The sequence below is a fragment of the Petaurus breviceps genome, unplaced genomic scaffold (assembly GCF_028583685.1).
Source record: "Petaurus breviceps papuanus isolate PSGF00001 unplaced genomic scaffold, PetGlider_PUasm1.0 176, whole genome shotgun sequence".
Taxonomy (NCBI): Eukaryota; Metazoa; Chordata; class Mammalia; order Diprotodontia; family Petauridae; genus Petaurus; species Petaurus breviceps.
The window spans coordinates 1,904,923-1,931,854 of record NW_027185771.1 but is presented as its reverse complement, the minus strand read 5'-3'; the positions used below and the strand labels follow the sequence as shown (position 1 = coordinate 1,931,854).

The following is a 26,932-nucleotide window of genomic DNA, read 5'->3' as shown; positions in this document are numbered from 1 at the left end:
CTCTCCCTGGGTCAGTAAAATCTGTTTTTAAAGGCCACCTCTCTCTCTCTTTTTGGTTGCATTTCAAAGGAGATATTTCAGGATAAATTACTTAGCCTCGTATCCTTACCCAACCAGCAAGATGTCTGCATGTAGAGAGATTCTCTGTCCCATCTTCTTCTCCCTTTTGTGTACCTGATAATGAAGAAAATACACCCAAATTTGTAAGTTGTCAAACTTGGCTGTGTGAAAAGGCTGCCCATGATGGCAATTCTATATTGTTGTTACCAGATGGCATTTAACTTTTCCCTGAAAAAGTTGTAATTCAGGATCTTCCTTTCCATTCTTAGCTCCTGACAAATATAAATTAGATATATCTTAATAAGAACTAATAACAGAAGTAAAAGGTGTGTGTGTGTGTGGGGAGAACTTGTATAATTGATAACACATTGAACACTTCTTGTGGGACTAAAGTGTTAAAAGTTGAAGCCTTTTGTATTTTAGACAGATTGGGTAAATGCTAATCAAACTGATTGGGTTCTTCAGTAAAAGACTAAGGAATGAAAATTGCAGCAAAGAGATCTTCTATTGTCCTTTCGTTCTCCCTGAAAAGGGTGGCAAACTTGTTCAGCCTTGTGACAGATGGTTAGTGCTGAAGAGTTGCACTCATTTTTGGCACATCTCTTTTCCTTGGCTAAGAAAGAGAATTGTAAAACAGAGATTTTATATCTGGGGGTGTTCTCTCATAAGATGTGTCCCTCAATTGTAATAGTTCTATTAAAGTATCATCTTGAAAAGAAAATATTTTGGGAGGTTTTGAAAATAAAGCAGAAGTGATTGCTACTTGTATTGAATTTAACCCAAAGGGCAGGATCCCAATTAATTTAGCTCACATAAGAATATATAGGGCATGGAATATACTCCAGAATATGTAATAAATATACCAACCACTGGGTGTAGTGGTGCATGCCTCTAGTCCCAGTTATTGACAAGGCAGCAGCCTCTCTTGAGTCGGGGATTTCTGAGCAGTAGTAAGCTAAGCCAATCAGGTGTAGGCACTGTTTGACATCAAGATGGTGAGCTTCTAGGAGCAGACAACCACCAGGTTGCCTAAAGAGAAGCAAACCAGTCCAGGTTAGAAACAGACCAGGTCAAAGCTGCCATTGCTGATCAGAAATGGGATCATGTCATAAGTAGTCCTTACACTTCTAGCCTGGGGAAGTGGGAAGATTTAGTCTTTAAAAAAGTGCCAACTATAATCCACTGAAAAGCAATAAAGAGTTGTGTGTAGAGGCTTAGTCTTGGGGTCAGGAAGGGCTGGGTTCAGATCCTAGCTCTCTGATATATACTAGGTTTATGACCATGGGCAGGTCACTCAACCTCCCAGTGATCCCCCAGCTAGTCTCTAGGACAACAATTAATAGTTGTGTTATAGTTCTGTATTGGTAGAGAAAATTTCTACAACAGGGGTTCCCTACGTTGATAACATCATAGATCAAGATGGATGATTTTTCCTTCGACCAACAACTAAAATAACACTAAATTGTATAAGATGGGGCTCAATGGACAGTGTTTTATAACTTTGGCAATGGACATTCATAGAGTGATTTATATTTGTGTTGAAGACATTCTGTCTCAGAACATCACAGAAAACAAAGGAAAACTGACTGAGTGACTTGGTAACTAGCAAAGAAAAGAAAGAATAAAAGCTGATTGATGTTCATGGCCCAGGTACCACGGACACACTATAAATATGGGTTTTTTGGGAGGTGTTTTTGGTCATCATATGATCTCTCGGGCACCTTCAATACCTTACAGGCTGGTGGTTTGTCTTTTGTTATTGAAGAAGACCATGACATTAGGGAGATGATGCTATGACTTGCAATTGAATTTGATTTGAGAGAGGGAGGGCTGTGCAAAGCCTCACTTTCTCCTCCAGAGCCATCTAGATTCAATGGCCAGATATTGATCAGGACCACTGGAGATGGCCCAGAACAAAGTAGGGAGACCTCCTCCTTTTTAAGCTAAGGTTTCTATAAGTTCTCACTTTGAGTGAAGCAATGCCCATTCAGTGAATAGCCCTCTTTAAGAAGTGTGTCAAGGAATGCCCCCTTTAATTAAAAAAAAATCATACTAGGAGGGTAAGACCTTCAGGTTGCTGGCCAAAAGAGAAACAATTACTATGTACATTGACTCTGAGTCTGGAGGGCCAAAAAGTTAAAATTGGTGCTTGGGCAGGACAGGGACCTATTGTCCAATCCATGAGATCCAGAGTAAATTGGGTTTAAGGTGTGACCCAAAAAAGTATCTCATAAGTACAGTGTTGGTTCCAACAGATCTAGGAAAATAAGTTTTAATCAACCTTACTTATCCCAGGGATAAGAGAAGGCTCTGTGACTATATCCTGGTAGGGAACTCCCTCCACCAGCCAACTTATCTCTGCCTGAGTTGATCTGTCCAGTATCACAGAGCCAGGAAGTGTCAGAAACTCCTTATGTCTGAACCCAACCAGATTCCTGCTTTGCCCAATTTCCTCACACTCAAAAAAAGAGTTTTTTTTCCATAGAAAACCAGAAGTTATTTAGAACTTAATAATCTACTTAATAGGTCTACTAATGAAAAGACTCAACTAATTATCTTTTTCTTTTAATAAAATTTTTTATTGCTTTTTGGAGGGCAACTGGGGTTAAGTGACTTGCCCAAGGTCACATGGCTAGTTTTTTTAAGTGTCTGAGGCCGGATTTGAATTCAGCTCCTCCTGACTCCAGGGCCACTAGCTGCTCCCTAATTATCTTTCCCTTGCTTTTAGTAAGTTAATGACTTGACTTCAGAGAGAGGGTGACTTCATAGAAATAGATGTACTGGTGGGGAATGGGACCCAGATTATCTGATCTCTGCACACCAGATATTAATTCCCAATGCTTCAGTCAACAGTAGCACCAATCACACAATATCCTCAAGGCAACAGGTCGGTGCAGTGGACCTGGTTTCAGGAAGACCTGGTTTAAAATACTTCCTCAGGGGGCAGCCAGGTAGCACAGGGAGTAAGAGCACTGGCTCCAGTGTCGGGATGACCTGGGGATTGAATCCAGGCTCTGACACTTAGTACCCACCCAGAAACACCTGGCCGTGTAACCTTGAGCAAGTTACTTAACTCCGATTGCTTAAAAAAAAAAATCCTTCCTCAGTCACTAACTAGCTAAGTGATCCTGGAAAAGTTACTTGACCTCTCTTAGCCTTAGTTTCCCTATTTGTAAAATGGGGTTATTACATCGGGTACCTACCTCTTAGGGTTGTCACAAGGCTCAATGAAGCAATGTTTTCAAGGTGCTTGACAAACTTGGCAAACTCTGAGGGTCTTCCACTCCCAGGTCTATTTTTTTAAAGAGTCCATTCTTTGCCTTGTTTGATTAAGCCTTAATCACTGAATGGGCACTGCCTCAGTCAAACTGAACCCTGTGAAAGATCTTAGCTTGAAAAGGCCAAGAATCCTCACTGTATCCTGGGCCATCTCCGGTTGTCCTGTTCCATATCTGGCTGCTGGGCCCAGATGGCTCCAGAGAAGAAAGTGAGACTGCTGACCTTGCACAGCCCTGCCTCTCTTAAATCCAATTCAGTTGCATGTCATGGCACCACCTTCCTGATGTCACGGTCCTCTTAGAACAAAGGACAAACAGCAGAAGCAACAAAATTTGGTTATAGTAATAATAACATTTTTATTATTGTCTTAGAACTGTTTTTGATTACAACACAGGCACATGGTCCAGAGAGGATATAATTAATGAAGTGTGATTTCCAATAGCCACAGAAAAAAAGTGGAATTGAGACTAATCTCAATTGAGTATTTGAGATAATCTCAATTGATTACTGAGTGGCCTCAATATTCTGACTGGCACCACCATTGATATGGTGATTATATACTTATTTTCCTTAAAATTTTTTTCTGACACTGGAGTCCAATATAGATGTTTTTGTTATTTATAGTGGACTACATTATAATTAGACTTCTCTAGGCCTCAGCTTCCTCATCTGTTTGTTCTTTTTTTTGAGGGGGGAAGGCAAGGCAGTTGGGGTTAAGTGACTTGCCCAAGGTCACACAGCTATGTCAAGTGTTTGAGGCAGATTTGAACTTAGGTCCTTCTCACTCCAGGGCCAGTGCTCTATTCACTATCCTCATCTGTATGTTGGACTAGAGGGGGTTGGACTAAATGATCTACATGGTTCTTGCCAGATCTAAATCTATTATTCTATGATCCTAAGTATTTGAAGACAGTCATGATATTCTCCCTGAATCTTCTCTTCTCAAGGTTTCCCAGTCCCATTTCTTTCCATTGGTCATCATATGTCTTAGATTTGAGGCCCTTTACCATCCTGGCTGGCCTTCCTTGAATGCTGTCCAACTTATCAATGTCTTTCTTAAATCATACTGCCCATAAGTGAACACAATATTCCAGGATGCTTTTTCCCCCTTGCATGAAGAGTCCTTAGAGAGAAATTGTTTCCACTTGTGTGAAAAAGCAAATGGTGGAGACTAGAAGAGAACAGAGAATGAATGTAAGCTGAAACTTTCTTTCTTTGGGCTTTCATGTCTTTATCCACCTCTCTTTTCCAATTTGGGCATGATTAAATGTCTTGTCTCATTGGTTTCCTGTTTTCCCTTTACCCTAATAAATTCTATAATTCAAGAGAACTTGAGAATCCAATTTATAGAACATTTAAAGAACAAATAATTTCAATGTTAAATAAACTATTTGGAAAAATAGATGAAGAAGGAGTCCTACCAAATTCCTTTTATGACACAAATATGGTGCTGATAACTAAGCCAAGAAAAGCCAAAACAGAGAAAGAAAATTATAGACCAATTTTCCTAATGAATGTTGATAGCAAATTTTTTAAATAAAATATTAGAAAGAGATTACAGCAATTTATCATGAGGATAATATAACATGACCAGGTCAAATTTATACCAAGAATACAGGGCTGGTTCAGTATTAGGAAAACTATCAGCATAATAATAACATATCAGCATATCAATAACAAAACTAACAGAAATCGTATGATTATCTCAATAGATTCAGAAAAAGCTTTTAATAAAATACGGTATTCATTCCTATTAAAAACACTAGAGAGCATAGGAATTGATTGAGTTTTCCTTAAAATGATAAGTAGTATCTCTCTAAAGCCATCAGCAAGCATTATATATAATGGGGAAAAGCTGGAAGCTTTCTCAATAAGATCAAGAGTGAAACAAGGATGCCCATATAACTACTGTTATTGAGTGTCCTACTAGAAATGTTAGCTTTAGCAATAAGAGAAGGAAAAGAAATTGAAGGAATTAGAATAGGCAATGGCAAAACAAAACTATCATGATATGTTGGTATCCTTAGAGAACCCTAGAGAATCAACTAAAAAAATCCTACTTGAAATAATTAAAAACTTTATCAAAGTCACAGGATATAAAATAAACCCACACGAGTCATCAGCATTTCTATATATTACCAACAAATCCCAAGAGCAAGAGATAGAAAGAGAAATTCCATTTAAATAGCTGTAGACAATATAAAATATTTGGGAGTCTACCTGCCAAGGCAAATCCAAGAACTACATGAACATGATTATAAAACACTTTTCTCACAGATAAAGTCAGATCTAAACAATTGGAAAAATATCAATTGCTCATGGGTAGGCTGAGTCCAATAAAAATGATAATTCTACTTTAATTAATTAATTTACTTATTCAGTGCCATACCAATCAAACTACCAAAAATCATTTTATAGGGCTAGAAAAAATAATAGCAAAATTTATCTGGAAGAACAAAAGGTCAAGAATATCAAGGGAATCAATAAAAAAAAAATGAAAAGGAAGGTGGCCTAACCATACCAAATTTAAACTATATTTAAAAACAGCAATTATCTAAACCATTTCATATTGGCTAAGAAAAAAAGTGGTGGATCATTGGAATAGGTTAGGTACACAAGACATACTAGTGCATGACTATAGTAGTCTACTATTTGATAAACCCAAAGACTTCAGCTTCTAGAAAAGAACTCACTGTTTGACAAAAATTTGCTGGGAAAACTGGAAAACAGTATGGCAGAAACTAGGCATAGACCAACATCTCACACCATATACTAAGATAAAGTCAAAATGGATACATGACTTAAATATAAATGGTGATACCATAAATTAGGAGAGCAAAGAATAGTTTACCTGTCAGATTTATGGAGAAGGGAAGAATTTATCACCAAACAAGATACAGAGAACATTATGCAATGCAAAATGGATAATTTTGATTACATTAAAGTTAAAAGGGTTTTGTACAAACAAAACTAATGAAACCAAGATTAGAAGGAAAGCAGAAAACTGGAAAATAAATTTTAGTCAGCTTTTCTGATAAAGGTCTCATTTCTCAAATATAGAGAACTGAGTTGAATTTATAATAATATGTCATTCCCAAATTGGTGAATGGTCAAGGGATACAAACAGGCAGTTTTCAAATGAAGAAATTAAAGCTATCTATAGTCATGGGGAAAAATGCTCTAAATCACTATTGATTAGAGGAATGCAAATTAAAGCAACTCTGAGGTACCACCTCACACCTATAAAATTGGCTAATATGACAGAAAAGGAAAATGATAAATGTTAGAGAAGATGTAGGAAAATTGAAACACTAATGCGTTATTGGTGGAGTTGTGAACTGATCCAACCATTTTGGGGAGCAATTCGGAACTGTGCTCTAAGGACAATCAAACCGTGCATACCTTTTGATCTAGCAATACCACTACTAGGTCTATATTCCAAAGAGATAAAAGAAGGGAGAAGGACCCACATGTACAAAAACATTTATAGCAGCTCTTTTTGTGGGGACAAAGAATTGGAAATTGAGGGGATGCCCATTAATTGGGGAATGGCTGAACAAGTTGTGGTATATGAATATAATGGAATACTATTGTTGCACAAGAAATGATGAGCCGGTGGACTTCAGAAAAACTTGGAAAGACTTTCATATAGGATGCTGAGTGAAGTGAGAAGAACCAGGAGAACATTGTACACAGTAACAGCAACATTGTACAGTGACCAACTATGATGAACTTAGCTCTTCTCAGTGATACAATGATCCAACACAATTATAAAAGACCCATGATGGAAAATACTATCCACATCCAGAGAAAGAACAGTGGAGTCTGAATACAGATCAAAGAATACTGTTTTTTCCTTTTTTGTGTTTTTTCCCTTCTGATTCTTCTTTCGCAATGTGACTAATGTGGAAATATGTCTTGACATGATTGTGTATGTATAAACTATATCAGACTGCTCCTTCTCTTGGTGAGGGGAGAGAAGAGGGGGGAATGGAGAAAAAATTTGGAACTCGAAATCTTATAAAAATGAATATCGAAAACTATCTTCACATGTTGTTGGAAAAAATTAAATGCTGTTAAGTGGGGGTTGGGGTGGGAAGAATCCCAGAATTTGTTGGAAAACCAACTTCACACACAAACAACAAGTCTTTATCTCCATATTATTATAAGCAATAAGTAATGGGAGCTGCATGGGGCAGGAAGTACCATCATGTTATTTCTCGTTTTCAAATTTAAACTTGGGTTTGATCCTTTTCAGAGGGCTGATTAAATGGGGTTTAAATTGGACTTTTGCTTATATATGTATATATATATATATAAATACATAGATAAACAAACAAATAAATAAATGAATAGATAGATAGGACTTTTGAGGATTCAGATCCTTCTGGTCACATATTCCTGGTACCAGGAAGAACATAAAAAATGATAAACATTCCCCTTCTTTGCTTTGACTTTGTAACATGGGAATAGAGCCTTAACTATTAACTGAAAAGGTGTCTGGGCAAATTCAATTATTTTGGAGAGGGTGGAAGTTAAAAAAAAGGGTTGGTGATGACACTTTCATGGTAGGGGTCATTTCTCCCACAGGAGAGGGTAACCAGAGAGTTCTTTAGGGTTGTTGCTACAGGATGAACACCTCTTACAAGGCTGGTCATTGTCTCCACAAACTCTGTGATCCAATTCCATCTTCCTCCTCATTATTTCTCAAATATGACACTTCATCTCCCATCGTCCTGCCTTTGCCTTGGCTGTCCCCTCTAATAAGAATGTGCTGCCTGTCCACCTCGTTTTCCTGGCTTCCTAAAAGGCTCAGCTCAAATCCTATCTTTAACAGAAGGCATCACCTGATGCATACCTGTCCCTTTCATATTGCCATCTATCCATCCATCTATCCATAAATCTATCTATCCATCTGCCCATCCATCCATCCATCTGTCTGTCTGTCTGTCTATCTATCTATCTTTCTATGTATCTATCTATCTGCTATCTATTTATCTGCCTATCTATCATCTCTTGTGTATACCTAGTTATTTGTATGTTTTTGTATGTATGTTATATGTCTTTCCCCTTGAGGGCAGGAGCTGTTTTTCTTTCTTTACTTTCTTTTGGCTTTCCCCTTGAGGGCAGGGCACATGGTAAGTGCTTAAATGATGCTTCTTGACTAACTCTCAGACTGGAAGCCTGCCCTCTGCATCAGAGGAGGGCCCTGGGGCACCATTCCTCTTGCCAGTGAGTCTCTTAACCTCCCTGGCTCCCAGTTTCCCCATTTATAAAATGAGAGTTGAACTTCTTGGTCTCTGAGGGACCTTTTAGCTCTAGATCTAGGTTCTAATAATTCTTCAGCTCTGCCTGGTGTTGCAAACACTATCATTTGTACCTCATTCATCATCACAGGCTTTCTTTAGGAGAGTAAAAGTTTTGCCCATTGTCATTGAAGTTTCCCAGTTTGAAGCAACCCTTATGTGTTATTTCCTTTAGTCAGCATTTATGTAGTGTCTCCTATGTGTAAAATACTGTGCTAGGTACTTCAAATACAAAATATAATTAGACAGCTTCTGCTGTTAAGGACCTTACATTATATCTAGGGAAACAGAATGTACCTACAATAGGTACATAGAAAATATACGCAAAATTAAATACAAGGGGATATTTTTTAAGGGTGGGGAGCAAGAAATTGGCAACTGATGGGGTTCAGGAAAAGTATCAAGAAAGAAGAGACATTTGGGCTGAACTTTGAGGGAATTCAAAGGAATTCTTGGGGTAGGAAGAAAGAGGGAGTCCAATCCTGGTATGGGGGACAGGCAGTGTAAAGAAAATACGACTCAGATATATTTTTGTCTTTCGTATAACTTTGACATAAGATATAAGAACACCAAGGGAATGCCTACAAAAGAAGCAACTTGGAATGAATAACAGGTCAAACCTTGTGATAATCTTTTTTTTTTTGATGCAACAAAATTAATTAGCTTCCTTTGCATTTTCTAAGAGGTTATCTGTCAGGTATACTTATGAGTGGGTTATTTTAACAATATGATGAACATAAGCTAAAAGATCTACCTTAATGATGATGTTTCTGAAGTTCTAGCTTGTAGCCTTAGCTAGTCTTGTGTTTTGAGTTGTGCCATTCAGAGTTTTGACATTGTAATAATGAATTGATTTTAAATCTTTTGATATGCAACTTTTTTGAATTTTAGAAGTAGAAAAGTGAGTGGTTTTGTTACCTATGTATTATATTAATATATAATGTAATATGTATGTATGTGTATATACATATACATCTGTCTATCTATGTATCCATCTATCAATCTATCTATCTACCTATCTATCCATCTTTCTATGTTAGCACATATAAACAATTGAATAAGAGATACTACATGAAGGAAAAAGGTAAGAAAGATATATTTGAAAGTTTGCATTATTAACTACATAAGTAAACATCAAGACCATTTTTGAGGAAAGAACTATTAATTTATAGATCATTCAACAAAGCATTGATTAGGTGATTACTGTGTGCCAAGCTCTCTGCTACGATACACTTATACTGAATGAAATAATCCCTATTCACAAGGAACTTAATTCTTTTTTTAAATTTTATTTTCAATTTCTCTCCCATCTCCTCCCCGTTACCCACCAATTGAGAAGGCAAGAAATATGATACTCATTATAAATATTAAGTCATGCAAAACATATTTTCACATTAGCCATGTTGTGAAGGAAAAAAAAAGCAAGAGAAACAAAGTTTTTTAAAAAGTGCTTCAATCTGCACTCAGAGTTCATCAGTTCTCTCTTTGGAGGCGGACATTTTTCATCATGAATGCTTCGGAATTGTGGATCATTGTATCGATCAGAGTATCTAAGTCTTTCACTGTTGATCATCATTGTTATATTATTGCTATTACTGTGTACATTGTTCTCCTACTTCTTACTTCACTTTGCATTAGTTCATATAAGATTTTCTATGTTTTTCTGAAAGCATCCTGCCTGTCATTTCTTATAGTATTTGAATATTCCACCACAATCATATACCACAACTTGTACAGCCATCCCCCAATTGATGGGCATCTCAATTTCCAAGACTTTGCCGCCATAAAAAGAGCTGCTATATTTTCGTACATATAGATCCCTTTTCTTTTCTTTTGATCTCTTTGGGGTACAGACCTAGTAGTGGTATTGCTGAGTCAAAGGGTATGCATAGTTTTATAGCCCTTTGGGCATAGTTCCAAATGGTTTCCCAGGATAGTTGGATCAGTTAGCAATTTCACCAACAGTGCATTAGTGTACCTATTTTCCCACATTCCCTCCAGTATTTGTATTCTGGTAATTTGTATTACCTTTTCTTTCATGTTTATCAATTAGATAGGTAAGAGGTGATACTTCAAATACTTGCACTTCTCTAATTATTAATGAGTTAGAGCATTTTTTCGTGTGACAATAGATAACTTTGATTTCTTCTTCTGAAAACTACCTGTTCATATTTTTGACCAGTTATTAATTGGAGAATGGCGCTTTTACAATTTTTTTTCATTCCCTGTATATTTGAGAAATGATACCTTTATCAGAGAAACTTTCTGTAAAATGTTCTACCCATTTCCTGCTTTCTTTCTTATTTGACTGCATTAGTTTTGTTTGTACAAAACCTTTTTAAATTTAATATAGTCAAAATTATCCATTTTTCCTCCTGTGATACACTCTATCTCTTATTTGGTCATGAACTCTCTCCTTATCCATAGATCTAACAAGTATTTTCCCCATATTCCCCTAATTTGTTTATGATATCACCCTTTATATACAAATCATATACCCATTTTGAGCTTGTCTTGGTATATAGTATGAGATCCATGTCTGGTTTCTGCCAAACTTCAGTTTCCCAGTAGTTTTTGTTGAATTATGAGTTCTTGCCCCAATAGCTTAGAGCTTTGTGTTTCTCAAGCACTAGCTTAGAATTTACCTTCTAATAAGGAATATAATGGATTTGTGTGCACACACACCTCTGCACATGTAACCACTAAGAAATCACATAAGACAAAGTGAATGTCATCAATTTATCAGGAGCTGGATATAAATCTCTAGGAATGATATAAAAATGAATCTTACAAGTTACAAAAAGAAAAATCCAAATCCATTTCAGATACCATTTCAGAATTGAATTTTCTGGAAGAATGTTATTTCTGTGTGCCTAAAAGATGGCTGGAATCTGACAGGAAAGTAGTCATGTAACAGGATGTAGTGAAATATGTACTAGATTTGCCATCAGAATACTTTGGCTTGAATCCCACTCTATCATAGACTAGTTTCAGTGACTATGAAAATCACTTTGACTTTTGGTATCTTAGCTGTAAAATGGGGGTAACAATTGCACTCACTGTATACCTTGTATGCACCTAGTTATTCTCATTGGAATTTAAGTTCCTTGAGGGTAAAGGACCATGTTTTTGGCTTTCTTTGGAATCCTAGAATTTAGCACAGTGCCAGGCTCAAAGTAAAATCTTAATAAATGCTTTGGATGAATTAATTTTGATTATAATTTGTAGAAAGTTGTGTTTATAAACTACAAGCAATTATATGTAAATAATTTGCATAAATTGCATAAATAATTTGTTTGAATAATTCAGTAATATCTAAAAAAACATCACTAGCTCCTCAGGGCTCTGGGAACCTGTTTGAAAGTAAAATCATGATACTGTTCTAGATAGGAAGCCTCATTCTTATGGCATTTTATTGCCTGGATTAAATGAAAAAGAAGATCTCTTGCAGAACTTTTTACCCCTGATGAAAACTGACGGACAGATCTAGTCTTTCCCTTTGTGTTTTGCTTCTAATCAACCTGAATCCAAAGTTTGCTTGAGTTTGTGTTTTTTTTTAAGTTTGAATCAAAATCAAATGTGGCAAATCAGAATCAAATGTTGATTCTGTCTTTGAATGCCAATATTTTTATGTACAAATCAGCTTGGTTTGGCTGGTCAGGAGGCTTTTTTTAAAATTCTGGTTTCCCTCAGGGGCAGCTTTAGTCTTACTGTGCTGTGAATGCTGATCTGAGCTTTCTCCCATCTTACATGATATCATTAAGAGCTTCCTGGTGAGCAACATACCTGGACAGCATATACCACCTACCCTCCCTCATCCTGTTGATTCAGTCAAAGTGGCAGAAGTATGAAATTTAAAGGTTTAACCCCTCAATTTAAAAAGCTCCAACCAGTTAACGGGAAGCTAGGTAGTGCAGTGGATAGAGCATGGAATTTGTAGTCAAGAAGACATGAATTTAGACACTTATAAGGCATGTGACCCTGGGCAAGTCTCAGTCTCAGTTTTTTCATCTGTAAAATGGGGATATTGCATATGGTATCTGCCTCTTGGGGTTGCTACAAGGCTCAAATGAAACAACATTTATAAGGAGTTTGACAAACTTTTAAAAACTCTATGAAGTTTTATTATTATCATTATGCTTACTATTAAACTTCAGCCCATAACAAAATCTCCTTTGATAGAAATGCATTATTTCCAGTATCTACATCTGGTTTTCAACACATTTTAAAATATGGGGGACATATATGTGTATGTGTGTGGACTTCTGCTCTTGGTGACAAGTGTTTGGCTGGCAGACCTGAGGAATACAGAACTATTTACAGACCCTCAAAACAGAGTAGGACAGCATTAGCAGCACAACCTGACTCAAGTAACTTGCCTCTGCTGCCTTCCATTCTTGCTTGATCCAAGGAGAAATATTTCAGAGTGAGATGGTGGGCAATTCTGATATCATCTTTATGACTGTGACTGACAAAGGCATTAACCGCCAAATGGAATATTAATGCTTCAGGCACCTGCCCACTGGAAAATTGGATGAGATAACTGAATGAAATTCACATAAGATCAGGACTAAGCATCCTCTTTTAGGAAAAAAAAGGAAATACTAATCACTGGAATAAAATAAAAAGGTCAGAGTTTAGGGAAGGTCAGGTTTCAGGGTCAACAGAGACCTTACTAAGAGGTAAGGCCTAGGGAACCCAGCTGCCCCCATTGTTCAAGGAGACAATGATATTTGTCTCAGGATCTGTTTTGTTATTTCTATGGTTATGATGACTATTCCTGTCCCTGCTCCCCTTGGACTTTGGCTTGGGAAGGTTCAGTGGTAACACTGGTGTCTGTAACAGGATAGTTGTGACTAATACCTTTCTCCTGGGCCTCTTTAGGAGGTACAGAGTTTCTCCCACCTCTATCCTTCCCTCTCCCCCCACACCATCCCTTGAAGTCTTTGAGCTAAGGAGAGATAGAGGGGATAATTGTTCAGAGATTGATTATTCTGGATGGCCTCTGAGGCCATCTCTCCAAAAACATATGCTATTGTAGTGAATCCCCATAATTACTTCTTCTCCTCTTGCTGGCCCTAATTAACTCAACAAAATAAGTCAACTTATAGATAAAGGAAAAGTGGAGAAGGTAACTCTGAGGTCCCTTACAACACTGAAAATTTATAATTTTAAGAGAAGGAATTTTGTACTGAAAGCATGATGATTTCCAAATAAGGTCAACATGAAATATAGCTGCACTGTGACACTCAGTGAACTTGTCATCTTGATGAGAACATTCTCTCTGCCAGTGCAGATGGCAATGCATCCATACTTCCTCAACTGATGGCATCATGTCCATATCTTCACACAAATCCTCCATAGAGAATATCTCTAACCTTCTAGAGGTCTGCCTCTGGTCCTTTGAACATTCTATGGATATGAGCAAAGCATTTGAGTAAACAAGGTGGTCAATAAGCAGCTAGTAAATGCTTCATATGGGGCAGGCACTGTGCTAAACTCTGAGAATACAAATACAAACAAAAAGAAAAATTGTCCCTGACCTCAAGGAGCTTACATTCTAATGGGGAAGACAAAATACAAAAGGGGTTATCCATGTGTTATCTAGGAGTGATCAGCCTCCATTTATGGTTGTGTATATCCTTTATGCTTTCTTATTAGACTTCTTATGTGTAAAATATCATTGGTAACATGTTGCAGTCCATGTCCTTTGATCAAATCTGTGTCAACTCAAATCTGTTGTGGACCACCACCATTGGAAGCCACTGGAGTCCCTGGAAGTGGAAACCTAGAAAATAAAGGTGAACTTTTTTTAGTAACAGTTATTACATGAGAATTTTCATGCACATGGATGCACAGGGAATTTCTTAGTATGGTGATGACTTTGTATCCTAAAGTTTGCATAAAGAATATGTGTATGGGGCGGCTAGGTGGTACAGTGAATAGAGCACTGGCCCTGGAGTCAGGAGGAACTGAGTTCAAATCCGGCCTCAGACACTTAACACAAAAACTAGCCATGTGACCTTGGGGAAGTAACTTAACCCCAACTGCCCTCCAAAAAGCAAAAAAAAAAAAAAGAATATGTGTAGAAGAAAGATTTTAATCTTGGTCTTCTATTGCTTTTTTCATTATCTCAGACCATCTGTGTAGAGGTTTTTCCTACACAAACACATTGGGCAATCTGCTCTCTGGGAGATCCCGTGGGAGGGCATTCATTGCTCCTTGCCCCATTCCCAATCTGTACTCTTACACCAGTTAATCATTTCTATTTCCTGGTTGTTACTAAGTCACATCCCCATGTGCTCCTGGCCCCTGCCCATTTGATTCCTGATGTCAGAGATGCTCCAGCACCCACCACCAAAATTCCCTCAGAGGTAGAGCCTATGAGCTTGAGAAGACCCAAATCCCCAAAGCAACTGCTGGTGGCTTCCCTAGTTCTCTAATAAGCTCAGCAAGATGAATTCCATCACAGATGGACCTATATTCTTAGCTCAGCCTCACCAATCCCTCAGTCTTTTGCTTCCTCAGTTCAGGTGAACAAGAAACCTACAACACTATGTATCTTTCTCAACCTATCACTAATTGAGTCTCCTTCACCTGTGCCTTCGGTGTAGTCACCTCTTGATCTACTCTGGTCATGGTTTCTTCAGAGAACAATGAGCACAAACCCTAAAGCAGACTGTATCTCACCCTCTTGACACATCCCAGCTAGTCAGTGATCTACAGTCACTCCCTATTGCCTCCAGGATAAAACAGAAAGTTTCTCTGTTTGGCAGTTAAAGCCCACATCACACTTTTCTTCTCTTTCCCTAAATCCCTTGAGTTACCTTCTCCACTTTTCCTTTATTAATGAGTTGACTTATTTTGTTGAGTTGATTAGGGCCAACAAGAGAAGAGGTAATGATGGGAATTTACTACAATAGCATATGTTTTTGGAGAGAGCAATAATTGCCTTTGACTTTTATAGTGTAATAAATAAACCCCCAACTTCCAAAATTTTCTCTGTCCACAGGAAAACCAATCAGATCTGAGCTACATTTTTTGAAAGAGGACCAGTTAGGGCTGTAGAGGGCAGCAACAGTGGTGAGGCTGAGAGGACCCATAGCATATGGCAGTAGTAAAGGATATCTGTTGCAGTGATGGTAGAGAACTAATAGAAAGCAGCAAATAAAGAAAAGAGGTGTTGGTGAAGGAACAATGTGTCACAGAGGTACCTTAGAAGGAATATCAACATAGTAGAGTAAATTCTGTTTCTTGTCACGCTGGGTGGCCTGTCACTCAGTGTGGTCCACTAAATAATAAATACTGTATAATATTCTGAGGTGGTAAGAAACACTAAGGAATCTTTTGACCCTATATGGGTTTCATATGAAAGTCTTTCCTGTGTCCTTGATTTTGTAAATAAAAGTGTTCTGTATTTTGAGCTTTGTTAGGCAGAATACTTTTAAGGGGAACTGTTGTCTACCCTTGGGAATACCAGATGCTGAAATTCCTAGGTTCCATCTGGGTAGAAGCAATGAGTCAGAAAAGTAATAAGCCCTCAACATCTACTTGGGCACTTTATTTCCTAAAGAGGGGACACATTCACCATCCATTCATTCATTCAACAAACATTCATTAAACATCTACTGTGTGTCAGGTCCTGTGTTAAAGTTGTGGGGATACAAAGACCAAAAAAAATCCCTGACCTTAAAAAACATGCATTTTGATGATCTCAAGCATTTTCTAAGCTCTGGCTTCTCCCTGTGTGTTTTCTATTCCTTCTACAAATCACAGCAGCTCAGAACTTGATGTCACTGATTTAAAATCTATCCAAGGTTTACCAGAGTCCATAAAAATTCTGAGAATGGTCTGTAGGGATTGGGTCTAGAGTCCGGCACACAAATATCCTCTGGGTTTAAAGTCTCAGCATAATGTACTGACCTCTACAAATTCTAACATTCACTCTCTATGCATTCTTAAGATCTTTAGGGACCTTCACCTTAAAGAGTCTAAATGTACTTCTAAAAACCCACACCTGAAGTCATTCTCATGCCACTGATTTCAGCACTAAGTTACACATTGTATAGGCATCCTTATTTTAATGCCTGCCCCTCATATCCAGCCCTTCAACTGATTCATGCATCAGTGTGGCTCATAAGCCATCCATATTTTTTCATCCTATGTAATTCTTTTCTTTCTTCTCCCTTACACCTTCTATAATGGTTTGACCCAAAATGGCGGAAGTGAGATGTCTAGATAGAGATAGATACATATATAGATATAGATATATATCTTTTCATGTTTCATAGATACCATTGTGGAATTCAGGCTATCGTCATCCTTCACAGTTGCTTCTTGATCAACCCATCTTCTTTTTCTCTCTTCCATTTCCTTTGTGGCAAACCATGCAGCTCTTCTTATGCATTAGAAATTGTAACTATGTTGAAGTGCCCACCATATGTCTCACTTTTTGATCCTCTGCGGCTTTGATTCTCTTGGGTGGTGGTCCAAGTTTCAACGTTCCAGCACCCCTGAGCATCTGCAGAGATCAAATTTTGTAACAGCATGGCATCACTGAAATTGCTGCACATTTACCTATATTGACCTACCTTCTCATCTTTATAAAGTCTTTATGAGAATGATTTATATGTGCATTGAGAGTATCCTTGCTGAAAGTATAAGAAGAGAGCAATAAGGCTTTTGCAAGCAATTTTATTTTATTTTATAACAGATCACATCTTTACCATTATTGGATGAAAGGTGCATAGAATGCAAGATCCTTCTCTGTCTGTCATAGATTAAAACAAAATTACTCAGCACTGCAAAATGCAACCTTAAAGGCTCTCCTTTGCCAAGGAAATTCTTGTTCTTATGTTAAGATTGCATAAGTTTCTGAAATAAATTTCAAAATTTTTAAATAAAGACAATAACATTTTATCTTTTTTTTCTTTACAAAACCATTTTAATTTTTCTTCTAAATCAAATCAGTTTCACAACAATGAAAATTAGTAACCAATAAATGTATCTCAGGGTACGTAGTATTGTTGATGGTCTAACTGTGGCCAGAGCCTGATCCTAATTAGTACAAAGGGATAAAAAAGGAGAAAAAGAGCAAAGAACTCCCAAAGGAAGAAATACACTGACTTAGAAAAGGAAAAAGTGCAAGGTTATTGAATTGCTGGATGGAGGTGAAGAATCCTCCAGCTCAGGACTGGGTCAGCTTTTCCAAATCTTGTAATAAGATAACTTTGTTCAGTGATCTTCTGATTTTTAAATTCAAGCTAGGCATGTAATAGGGAGATAAATTCTTGGAAAAGCACATTTTTTCTCTTTAAGATTTTACCAATGACCTTGTATTCTGTGCTGATGTTTCCCTTGGCTACCACGTCTCTACTTTTGGCCAGGAGATCAAGTATTTGCTAGCTCAGGTGGTCTCTGGGTTCAATTCGCTGCTTCCCTCTGGTATCTGTTTTCTGTCATTTAAATATCCATAAGAAATGGCCATAGGACCGATGTCTTTATTTTTCCTATTTCCAATTTTTTAGAGTCACTAGCATCTAAACAGTTTAGATTGGCACTTCTGTAATCCTATTCAGCATCTTCTCATTTTTATCCATTCCTTTAATGTTCATCCATATAGTTAGTTCTAAAATGACTCACATCAGTAACCAATCATTTCCCTTTTGTTAAGATAGGCTCATTTTCTTGTTGTGTGTATGCAATGTTAGTCAGTGCTTGTCATCTTCAGAACTTTCTAACTCTTTTCTGGAAGGATCATTCCCTCAGTTGTACTTACTTTGTTCCAATCCATTCATACTAGTCCCACCTTCTGTACAAAGGGTTTTCCAATCCCTCTTAATGCTAGTGTTTTTCCCTGGTTGATCATCTCTAATTTATTCTGTGCATGTCCTCTTTGTGTGGAGTTGTTTGCATGTTCTCTTCACTCATTGGAGTGTAAGCCCCTTGAAGCAGACTGTCTTTTGTCTTTCTTTTTAGTTTCAGCACTTAGTACAGTGCCTGGCACATTATATATATTTCTTTTTTTTTAAAAGCAATTGGGGTTAAGTAGCTTGCTCAAGGTTACACGGCCAGGTGTTTCTGGGTGGGTGCTAAGTGTCTGAGCCCAGATTTGATTCCAGGTCATTCCAACTCCGGGGCCAGTGCTCTTACTCACTGTGCTACCTGGCTGCCCCACATAATATATTTTTAATAAATGCTAGTTAACTGAATGACAGGTGTTCCCTAGCTTATTGATTCTTATAAGGCAAAAGTAGTTTATTACATGCACGTAATAAAATTTGTTTGGCCACTCCCCAACTTTTGGGCATTCACTTTGAATTTACTTCTTTGCTAGCATAAAAGTGCTACTATAAAATATTTTTTTTAACATAAGGGATCTCCTGTACCCTTTGTGGCCTATTAGCAGTATTTCTGGGACAGCAGTAATGTGCACACATGTATATCTGTGTGTATGTGTTTATGTATATATGTATATTATGTGTATGTGACTTAAAAAAAGTAATTCCAAATTATTTTCTGGGCTGGTTAGATCAATTCACAGCTGTATAATTACCAGCAATACATTAATGTGGCTAGGTTCTAATAGTCCAAATAATATTTGCTAATTTTTTCTTTGGTCATATTTACCAAACTGATAGGTATGAGAATAAAATCTTAGTTATTTTAATTTGTATTTCTCTTATTTTTAGCGATCTGGACTTTTTGGTGTAGTTGTTGATTGTCTATATTTCTTTTGTTAGGACTTCTCCTCCCCCCAATTCTTTGAGGAATGGTTTTTGTTCCTATATGCTTATGGAAATTCTTCCTATACATTGTACATCAGATCTTTATTAAAGCTATTTGCTGCAGAGATTTTTTTTTAAACTAATCAAGCTTCATTGATTTTGTCCATGGAAACACCTTTAAATCTTACATGATACAAAATTTCAATTTTTACTTTTATAATTACTTTTATCATTCATTAGGTAAATAATTCTTACACTAAAGAAAAATTTAAAAGGTGGTTCTTTCCATATTTTTTTAGCATGTACATTTTCATATATGGTTACTTATCCATTTTAAAGTTCTTGCATATGTTATATAAGGCATTGGTATAAAACTATTTCTGCCACAATGCTTCCTTTTTCATCCTCAAGTTCTTGTGAAATATGGAATTCTAATTTCAATGGATTTTGTTCTTGAATTCATCAAACACAAGGTAACAACTATCTTCAGTTGCTTTTGAGTCTTGCTTACCTATCAACTTTCTGTGTTTTTTAACTAGTCTAAGATAGTTTTGATGATTGCTTCTTTATAGCGATTCTAGAGCTAATATATATCTTATAAGGTCATTCTCCTTTGATTCCTACTTCCCATTATTTTCCTTGAAATTCTTGTCCTTTTGCTCCTCTATATGGATTTTGTTATTATTAGTTCTATAAAGTAATCCCTTAGTAGTTTGATTGGTATAACACTTAAACTATATATGAGGTAATGTCATAATTTGTATTATAGTCCAACCATGAAGAGTGACTATTGTCCCAATTATTTAAACCTTCTTTTAGCTCTATAAAATATGCTTTGTGGCAGTTTTCCCAGAAATCTTGAGTGTGTCTTGATAGGTTAATTTCCAGATTTTAAATTTATTTTGAAAGGAACTATTTTTTTTCTACATTTTCTTTCTGATTATTGTCAGTAATAAGAAAATCTGATGAATTTGTAGTTTTATTTCACAACCTGTAAAATTTCTGAAGTTATTGCTATTTTTTAGAATTAGGATTCTCTGGGAATTTGGGGGATTTAAAAAGTAAATCTTCATATTATCTTCAAATATAGATTATTTTGGCTCCCTTTTACCTATACTCATTACTTCTATGTTTTTTTTTTTGTATTATTGGTTTACCTAGTTTTCCTAAAACTATATCATCCTATTGGAAAAAATTTTTTTTGTTAAAAGTGATGTTAGCTCTTGTTTTAGATAGATACTGCATATCATACCAAAAAAGATTCATTTTTTTGTATTTTAAACATAAATGTTTTATTATATTGAAGACAATTCAGTATCAATTGATATAATTATGCAATTAAAATTTTTTATTAATGTGATCTATTATATTTATAATCTTCCTAACCTTGAACCTACCCAAATTCCTGATATAAATCTAATATGGATATGATGCTTAATATTTTGGATATACTGCTATGGTTTCTTTGTTAATATTTTCTTCATTATTTTTGCATTGCAGTTCATTAGTGATATTGTTTCCAATAACTTTCTTTCTTTGCCTTATCTCTCCCTGGTTTGGGTACCTTCAATTTATATTTTTGTAAGTAATTTGAGTAATATAGAGGTTAATTTTTTTAATGGTTGGCATGATTTGCTTATCTATTCATCTAAACTTGGGCCATTTCTTTTCCTCTTGGAGTTCTTTAAAGGTTTGTTCAAATTATGTTTCTGAGATTGGCTTATTTAAATACTCTAATTTCTTGTCCTGTGAATCAATATATTATATATATTTTTAAGAATTCATTCATCAATTTCAGATTTTTTGTTTTGTTGCATACAAATACAATAAAAAGTCTTTTATTCTTTGTTATTTGTTTTGAATTTCCACTTTTCAATTAAAAATCAGCCTTTTTATTCTCCAATACCTAATCAAGTTAGGAATTGGGCCTTGTCTTTTTTAAGGAAGAGCTCTTAGTTTTTTTATCATCTAGAGTTGCAAGGGACCTCCATTGTCATCTTGCCAAATCCCATAGACATAAGGCATTCCACTTAAAAAATGGTTATTCAGCCTTTGCATGAAACCTTCAAATGAGGGAGTATTCACTATTTCTTTAGGCAACTCATGTATCTTTGGACAGCTCTAATTGTTTGGATTTTTTAAAATATTGAGCCTAAACCTGTCTATTTTCCTGCCTCATTCATTGATATTAGTTCTGCCCTCAAGGATCAAACAGAAAAATTCTTACCTTTCTTAAACATGACAGCCCTTCTATTACACAAAGACAGATATCATGTCTCTCTCTGCCTCCTCTTTTCTTCTCTAGGATAAACCCTAATTTCTTCAAGTGATACTCATATGGTATAAACTCAAAGACCTTCACCATACTGGTTGCAATCACTAGACACTTCAACTTATCAAAGTCTTTCTTAATCTCAGGATTGAACTCAAGATACCAGATGTGATCTGACTAGGGTTTAGTGTAGAGGGACTGTTACTTGTATTATTTTGGAAGCAATACCTTCCATTGCAGCCCAAGATCATATTGATCGCTAGGAGGCCCTTAAGGTACCTTCCAGCTCTAAATCTATGAATACAAGCTATGTGTAGCTTGCAGTCTACAAACAGTCTGATTTTTTTTTTGTAACAACTGCTGTCTAGCCACATCTTCCTTATCTTATTCTTCTGATGTTGATTTTTGTGTTCAAAGTCTCTATCCTTATTGAATTTCCTTTTAATATATTTAGCTTCATACTTGGAGTCTGTCAAGATGTTTTTAGATCCTGACTCTGTAACTCAGTTGTTTTGGCTACCTTCCCCAGTTTGATGACATCCATAAATCTCTGAAATAATGCTTAGGTTCGACACATGTCTAGTATCTCCACAAAAGGGATTAGAAAGGTCTCTACTGGAAAGACTACCAAATGTATAAAGTAGAAGGTATTGTTGTAACCACCATTTTTGGGAACTCTCCCCCAACCCCCTTCCCTATCAAGCTCACCTAAGAAACCAGCCTAACACCTGTACTCCCAATCCCCTAGGAAGCTCACCAACAAAACAGACATACTGCACCAGAAAGATTCACCAAGTCAGGCCTGTCCAAGCCTGCCACAAAATCCTGCCAAGCAGAACATCACAGTATCTCACCCTTACCTAGGAATCAGTCAGGGGATTTTTACTGTTTGGGTAACTGATGAGTCGTTAAGCAACACTATCCTTTGGCTTCTGTATTTTCCCTGCTTGCTCAAGTTGTGGTTTCCCCATGGTAACAGTTATGTTGTGGCTTTTGTCTTTTAAGGCTCTGAGAATATGTATCTCTGGGCTGCTTGATTTGGGTATATGACCCCTGGCAGTCACCAGCTCATCAATTAAAGCTCCACTTAAAATGATTAATGGTCTCAACTCACTGATTTTTCATTACAACAGTATTGGGTATAGGAATAAGAGGGGAGAGAAGAAGCATTTATGCTAGGCATTGTACTAAGTGCTTTCACAAATATTATCTCATTTGATCCTCACAACAACCATGAAGAAAGAGGTGTTATTAAACTCATTTAATAGTTCAGGAAAAAAAGACAAAACGAAGTTAAATGACTTGCCCAGGGTTACACAGCTGGTAAATGTCTGAGGCTGATTTTAATTCAGGTTTTTTTTTTTTACCAGGCACAGTGCTATATATATTGTGCCATCATCTGCCTCTGGACAGTTATTTATTTCCTCCACCACAAAAGAAATGCTTAAAACACAAGATTCATGAGCATGTATTAGCCCATATTCAGAACATAACTGGTGTTCAACCTTTTCATAGAAATGGTCATGAGAGATCTGTTTTTTACTTCTGTTCAGCTCTGATTCTATAATCAGGAATGTTGGAAATTATTTATTTAATTTAAAATCCAATTTCCACTCTTATCTTCTCCCCTTACTCCCTTATACTCAAGCTCAATTCTTGTATTCTAGGTACAATTCTTGTATTCTATGTCTAGGCATTTTTCTTTTGACATATTGTGTTCCACATTCTTTTCTCATATATATTATGTATTGTTATTTTTTAAAATTGGAGTTCTTTGGCATCTGATTTGTCTCTTTCTGGTTGCTTGCTGTATTTCTCTTTGCCTTGAATATGATGAAATTTATTTCATTATTAATATTTCTTGTTGATCTCATGAAATTATTGTTTCCTGTTTGACCCATTCTAAATTTTAGAGTGTTTGATTCTTGGTTAAGGTTCATCATCAATAGATGGTTCTGAGGCATTAATTCTTCCAGTCATTTTTTTCTCCCTAAGTATTCCATTTTGTTTCTCATGATGGCTGGGATATTTTTTTCCTCTCTGATGCTCATTTATCCCTTTCTCTATACCACACTCTTTATCACATTAGACCATAAGCTCCTTGAAATTAGGGAATGTTCTTTGCCTTTCTTTGTATCTCTAGCTCTTAGCACAGTGCTTAGCACATGTAGACACTCAATAAATGATTGTTGATTGACTGACTATGGGAAATCATGGAATATCAACTCGGTTCAGACTGTGACCTTGTTCCTCCTTATACTCTTGTCTTCATTCCATATTGTACTCTTTACTAAATCAGGCTCTGATTTAGCTCTTGGTTCTTTTCTTAAACCCAATCTAATTCTAACTGCTTTTATTTTCTTTCTCCACCCTTAGCTATAATTGCATTTTCTTGGTCACTTAGAAGATCAAGGAAAACTTTCATAAAGAAATGGCATCTCAGAATTAGAGTTCTATATATTATCTAATTAGATATTTGCAACAACTCTGAAAGTGTTATTTATGATCATGATTTTATAGATGGGGAAATTGAGGCTTAAATCCATGTGCCTTGCCCAGGGTCATACAAATGATAAATATCTGAGGCAGGATTTGAATTCAGGTATTCCTAAGTCTAGTACTACATGTACTGCATCTACCTGCTTAAACGTTTGGAAGAATATCAACTTTAGTATAGTTCAATTTTGCTGAAATGCAGACTGGTAAGTAACGCAGATCATAGTTTCATTTGGTCAGAGTCAAAATTCAGCTCGAGGCAACATGAGGAGGGGACATGGTTGGTGAGATACTTTGTAATCATGTAAATATCACATAAGGCAAAGAGTATTGATGTTTTATCAAGACAAAGAATATATTAGAAGCCATTGAACTATATTTTTGTAATGGGCAGGAAAGGTAGGGAATGGTTTTGTTATTTTGAAGGTGTTCACTAGCAGCTTTCAGGTTGAAGGGAAGAGGAAGACTTGATTCCCAGCACCCCACTCATTTTTTTTAAAGTTGCTTAATTCTATGCCACATTTTAAAGTAGACTTTTCTGTTGAAGCCAATGAAAACCAGAAAAATGTCTATTTCAAGATACACCTTAGAATTAAGCAAATTGTCAATGGAAATCGATAGACTGTTAGGATGGCCAAGTAAGTCAGGTGTCAGGAGAGCAGTGAAGTAGTGAATTAAATTTTCTCTCCATTATCAGTACATTTCCATGGCAGACCAGAGGTTTCATGGATTCATTCAGTTGAGTTATCTACATGAGCTTTCTTGGTTTGAACAATATTAAGCCAATGTTCTTGTGTTCTCGCCCCTTGCCATAGGCCTTCTTTGAACTTTAAAGTTTGATTGAGCAGAGCCTGTTCCATTGAGTTCGATTTCAATGTATCAGGGTGTTCTGGAAGTTTCCTTATTTTCAAAGGTGGCTTTTATGCCTCTATTGTGAACTATGGGAACGGAAAGCAAAGAATTTTTGTGTTGGATTTTGTTAGTCCATATGCTGATGACATGTAAGACTTGTTGTTTTAGTGTCCAAAATTTTAAAAATTCATTTAACTATTCGGCTAACAAAAGTTCCAGCAAGAACTCAAGCCACCTCCCTGATCAATAGAGACTATATTTGTCCCTTCCTTCAAGCCAACTACTCTATTTTTAAAGACAACAGCAGTAAGAAGAACTAAACTCAAGGCACAGTGTGAAAAATCTAGATTAGATGAAAGAAACAATTTCTTGACAGATTGAAAATATTGTAATAGAATTGAGGAAAAAAATTATGTAAAGTTCTCTCTTTCTGGAGGACTCAAAACATATGATAGTTATCCATGGTTTGGCTAACTTTGGAATGACTAGCTTTGTGAATATGAGAATCTAGAGTGATATTTCTCAGTATAAATTGTGAAGGCAGCATGGTCTAGGGAAGTGAATGCCACCACAACTTTCATTGTTGCTCTTTGTCCAGAAAAAAAATTGAGTATGCCCCTCTCATATACGCATATTTATTATTGTCATAAACATGTAGTATTGTTCTAATAAAGTATTTCCATTATAAAGTAGAAATTTAAACTGATGACATAGATGCAATAAGAATTTTACATTTAAAAATTCTACTAATTAAAGAGTCAAAGCCCCTTTTTTCACTAAAACTTTATTATTAATTTTAAAAATTATTTTAGTGTAGCTAGGTAGATCAGTGGAGAGAGTACTAGACCTGGCATCTGGAAGACCCAAGTTCAGATTTCACCTGATACCTACAAACCATGTGACCCTGGACAAATCACCTTATTTCACAGCCATCAGTTTTTCTTGTCTATAAAATGAATATAATAATAGATAATAATTCCAGTGCTTAGCATAGTGCCTGGTATACAGTAGATGATTAATAAATATTTATTGATTGATTAATAGCACCTATCTCTCAGGTTGCTGTGGAGATAAAATATGATTATATTTTCAAGGTATTTTACCAACCTTAAAGGATTATTGAAATGTTAGCTACATTATTATTATTAATTGTAACAATAATAATGAGTGAGACCAATATGACTATGTGTCATTATTTTCAAAAAATATCTATGTATAATCAAGAGATGGAGCAGATTTGTAAATTTATTAGTATTATTTATTTCATTAATTTGATCAATGGAGGTAGCTAGCCAGATAGATTTCTCTCTCTCTCTCTCTCTCCCCCCCTCTCTCTCTCTCTCTCTCTCTCTCTCTCTCTCTGTCTCCCTGTCTGTCTGTCTCTCTCCTTTTTTATTGAAAGCTACACAATACAACGATCAAATAATGGATCATACCAGTCATTGAACAAAACAGCAGGAGTCATGGTTCTCTGTGTGTAGATATTCATCATACACAATGCAAAAAGAACAGTAGAAGTGAATTGTCTCTGATTTCAACTCGACAGAAAGTTTTCTGTCTAAATCCATTCCTCTTTCCCTTTGTGGCTCTGCTTAATGTCTGGTCTCCTACCTTGATTTGCTATTCAAGTTTGGATATATTTATTATGTTTTGGGGTGAATGTGAGAAACAACAAGGTAGCCAATTTGGTGGGATTATAGAATGCAAGAAGGGCTTTACATGACAAACAAAGGAATTTATATTTGATCCTATAGTCAATTGAAAACCACAGGAAATTATGGAAGTATGAAGGTGACACGGTCACACCTGTGCTTTAGGAAAATCACTTTTGACTTTAATGATTGAATGGAGAATGTATTGGAGTGGGGAAAGACTTGAGTCAAGGAGACCAATAAGGGGGCCATTTTAATGATCCAGATGATTGGTGATAAGGGCATAAA

General features: G+C 36.2%; 1 long non-coding RNA gene across 1 annotated transcript in view; it reads left to right on the top strand.

Moving 5' to 3' along the window:
• LOC138159258 (uncharacterized) overlaps positions 1-26,932 on the top strand; it is a 1,259,001-nt gene that overhangs the window by 384,824 nt on the left and 847,245 nt on the right. The gene's annotated exons all lie outside the window — the stretch shown is intronic.